The sequence below is a fragment of the Chrysochloris asiatica genome, unplaced genomic scaffold (assembly GCF_000296735.1).
Source record: "Chrysochloris asiatica unplaced genomic scaffold, ChrAsi1.0 scaffold00041, whole genome shotgun sequence".
NCBI classification, from domain to species: Eukaryota; Metazoa; Chordata; class Mammalia; order Afrosoricida; family Chrysochloridae; genus Chrysochloris; species Chrysochloris asiatica.
In genome coordinates, this window is record NW_006408559.1 from 709,591 (window position 1) to 714,019 (window position 4,429).

Here is a 4,429-nt window from a genome sequence, read left to right on the forward strand (position 1 = left end):
AGAACAGCTGGTAGTTTCCAACTGCTGACCCTGTGGGTCACAGTCCAATTGTAATCACTACACTATGGGTTGTCATAAGTAGGGATGACTCCACAGCAACTTTTTTTTGTGTGGGGTACAGGCGGGGATCAGAGGTTGAGGATACAGAAAGAGCACAGATGATATACTGTTTTGGGGGGTTGTGGTTGTTGTTGTTGTTAAGTACTATGGAGTCAGTTCCGACTCATAATGACACTGCACAACGCCTCAGCTTTCTCCCGCAGAACAGTTGGTAGTTTTGAACTGCCGGCCTTGAGGTTAGCAGCCCAATTTATAACCACTATGCTACCAGAGCTCCTTGGAGGTTGTGGTACTCCATGTTTTATGTCCTTGATCCAAGAAAGCTTTAGACCAGCTTCCCCAAAATATGTCACCAGGGGATGTGTATATGGTGGGTGTGTATATTCACTCATGTTGTGAGAGCCACCCAAGGGGTTAGAAGAGGACCTGTCGTTTCTCGAGTACATCCTTGCATCCTTCAGAATTGCCCTGTGGAGTGGGCATCGTGTCCTTGTTTCAAAGACGAGGCCATTGTAGCTTGCAGACAGAAAGACACTCAGCAGCTCACAGGGGTCAAGCCTGTCCTCCCCAGAGCTTATCTGCTAGTGCTCACTCCTAGAAGCAGGAATCTGGGTTTGTTCTCAAAGGCTAGTGTGCTTGCCTGATCACCATCTCTTTGGGGAAATGAAAACAAGACCAAGAGGGAGGTACCTGGGGTTCAGAGTACTTGTCAAGTCACCACATTCACACAGGCAAAGACTAGAGACCATTGGGTGTCGTGTTTCCAAATCATACACCCTTCTCCAAACCAAGGCCCCCTCAGGGTGAAATGAAGCCCAGGGCTCTCTGTGCCCTTGCCAGAGCCCCTGGGGTCCTGCGCGGCTTCTGGGAGGAAGGCGAGTCTGTGTCCTTTCAGGTGACCCCCCTGTGCGCGCCCCACTGACATTCAGAACGCTCTGGTACAGCTCACATCTTGTAATTCCTCGGAATTCCCTCCCGGCTCCGCGCCTCGCGAGCCAGCCCACCTGGCCGCCCTGGTTATTTTTATCCGAGGCGCACTAGGCTCGGGTTCGGGAGGATTGAGTCTCTGGCCGGGTTAGGGAAGATGGAGAGTTAATCCAGCGCCTCGCAGCCGAGTGTTCGCTCCGCAGGGCCGTTCCAGGTGTGGCCGCGTGAGGGAAAGAGGGTTACGCAGAAAAAGTGGGCAGCTCCCCAGCCCAAACCATCTTGGAGCCAACGACAGCCACCCTGGTCCCTGGTTTTTCTATCAGAAATCAATCCTCCTGCCTCCAAGCCAGAGAGCGCAGGGAGCAGAGTGGGGACTAGCCCCCTCTCAGGCCTGGATGTCTTGGCAGCACTGGAGTCCTGCGAGGTTCTAGGCGCGGGCTCCAGGTGGGCCCCGAGGACAAGGGACAGGTGCGCCCGGCGACAGGGATACAAGTCCTCCGAGCGGCCAGCAGTTTCCTGTGGGTGGGTACAGGTGTGTGGAGGAGGGTGGGCGCCCTTCGTGGGGGTCAGGCAGGGCGGTGGGTGCTGGCTGGGACTTCGGTCCTAGCAGGGCGGGAAATCTGGGCGGGCCTCATCCTTACACAGTGATCTGGACGCACACCTGCCGGCGGCGGGTCCCTGCAAATGTCCAGGTGTGGTGTGAACACGTTGTGTGCGGGTAGGTATGCGGTACGCGAGCAGAGGGGCTCGGCATCCCCCGCATCCTCTCCGGGCGTCTTTTTTTTCCTGTCTTTGTTCTCAAAATAGTCGCCGAGCGTGTCCGGCGCTGCCCGCGCTCCGCGGAGCGAGCCGCAGGGTTACAAACAGTCTCCTGCCTCCGCGGCCTGAATTAATGTGTTACTATTTCGGGCGAGCCAGTGTTTCCAGGGGAAACCTAATGACGCAATGACGTCAATGCGGGTCAGCGGCAGACTCTCCGGGCAGCCGGGCGGGCTCCCGGCGCTCGCTCGGCGCAGTCTGCGGGCGGGCGGGTGCCAGCTAGGAGGCAAGGGCGCCCAGCACTGGGGCGCGGAGTCCCGGTCAGACCCCAGGACCCGAAGGTGCCCTCTCCCCGCGCCGCGACCTCGACAACTTTCCGCCGCCGGGGACGGAGTTTCTCTGATGCCCGCGACCTGCAGGAGGAGATTTAGAGGGCGGGAGGAGTAACCCGCACTCCCACCCACCTTCATTCAAAGGAGCCAGCAGGTCCGGACTCACTGAGGGACTCCACGCGGGCCCCTCCACGCACAGGTATGCGCTGGTCCTCGGTTTGGGGCAGGGACACTCACGTTCCCACTCCTGGGAGGTTCTGGCACCAGAACTAGTTTGGCGAGAAGGAAGAGGACGTGTGAGACCTACCACCTCCGCCTGGCTTGTCCCACTCTTTCTGGACGTAGGAGCCCCTCTCCAACACCTTTAGAGGTTGCAGAGCAGAGCAGGGTGGGGGTTTCCCATTCTCCATGCCTCCCAGACAGAAGGGACGTCCATGCCAGACGGGTTGTGCGGTGGGACCCTGGAGCAGGATCCCGGGCAGCAGGGGGGGATAGGGATTCGGTGCCCGTGTTTTGAGGACGCATGTTGGAACTGTTTGCGTGTACTTGGTGTGTGACCGTTCTGAAAGCACGCCCCGTGTGTCCATGGGAGTGGGGGAGGGTGCGCCCACAGGAGTCCACTGTGCGCGAGTATGTGCCATATGCTTGAGAACACCCCATGTAACCTTCCTCGACGTGAACCCGGGATATCTGCCCACAGTGTGGGCGTACCGGGACGGACAGCCCGGAGTCTCTTTCCTGCACCCACACCCTCCACACAGTGTCCACAATAGCGCGCTTCCGCCATCCAGGCCGTGGCCCAATTTCGCCACACCGAGCGCAGCTTCTGGAGACTGCAACTTCGCAAAGCTCTGCCCATCTTCTTGCCCCCACTCCTGTGCCCTTATCTCTTTGAAGCGTGAGTAGAAAGAGGAGGGGAGATGGGGGGAAATCCCTTTCCATCCACCTCCCTCTCACTCCGGACCCAGGCTCAGACTGCTGGCTACCGCCGCCGCCTCTCCGTTTCAGCACTAGGGTCCGGACAGCTCCAGGCCCGCCCAACTAGGCCACTGCTTTTTATTCAGCTGAGTCGGGGTCCTGGGAGTCAGCATCCAGTCCTGGTCTTTCGTGCTTCTAACCAGCTCCCGAATCCTACCATAGACCACCCCAGTCCCCATCCCATCCAGTCCACTTCCTCAAGTCCCTGTCCACTTCCCCAGCCCAGACCTCTGTCTGGTGACCAGAAGTGAAGAGGGGCAAGACCAGTATGCTAAATCTCCAAGGTTGACAGGCAGGCATCACCTAAAAGCCTGGCTTCCTTTGAAAGGTAGAGACTCGGAAGAAAAACTGCTATGGCTGTGCTGTGAGCCCCTCTTCCCCATCTCGGCTCATTCAAGTGTGAACAAAGACAGTTTCCTCCCCCAAAGGTGGAGCTCCCATCTCTACAGCCCCCTTGCTATCTTTCCCTGAGTCCTGTCCTGTGCATGGACCCTTGTTGGGGGTAAATCCTGCCCCCTCTGGGCCCCTCCCCACACTCAGAGACAGCTACTATGTCCATCTTCCACCTGCAGGGGTTCTGGGTGTAGAGGTCCTCTGAGTTCTCACCAGAGCTGGCCTGGCCTAGGCTGCCCAGGAAACCCCAAAAGTGAATATTGTGATAACAGAGCTCCCTGTAGACCACTTGCTAGTCTGTGGCCACACAGAGACCTCTAACAGAGCCCTCACCCTGCCTCCCACTGAAATCCATGTGCAGCAGATCCACCTGCCCCTCTCTCCAATGAAACACGTAGAGATGGTACTTGAATATTCACACCTCCCCAAAACCTCTCTCTCTCTTGATCAGGGATCTCCTTCTTGTCACTCCAATCCCTGCCGGTAGAGCAGAAAGGGTCTATATGGTGTCCCACCTGCCTCCATCTGACTCAGGGATAGATGAATGAAGCCCAGGCAAGATCACCTCTATCCCCACCCACCCCATTTTGGAGACTCCTGGCACTCAGTATCTGTGATTCCTTTCCCCTCCCTGGGACTCAGAAACTCTCCTCTTAGCCCTAATCGCCCTTAGGCAGTGGAGACCAGTGGACCTCGTAGCTGGTCCAGGGCATAGCCAGGGCCCTAGAGGAGGTCTGGGCACTAGGAAGAGGGTGCCTGGGCAGACACCTTGCGGCCTGGAGAAGGCAGGCACACGTCAGCAGGAAATGGCCTTTTCTCTGAAGCAGCCATTATTCTGCCTGCTGATGAACTGGGGACAAAGAAGAGGGAGCCAGCCAACCCAGATGGGTGTCTCTCTTTTCTCACAGGGTGGAGCCCTACACAGGTCCTATGACAGTCTGAGTTTCCATGGGTCTTGAGGGGAGCCAGGCAGGCTCTTC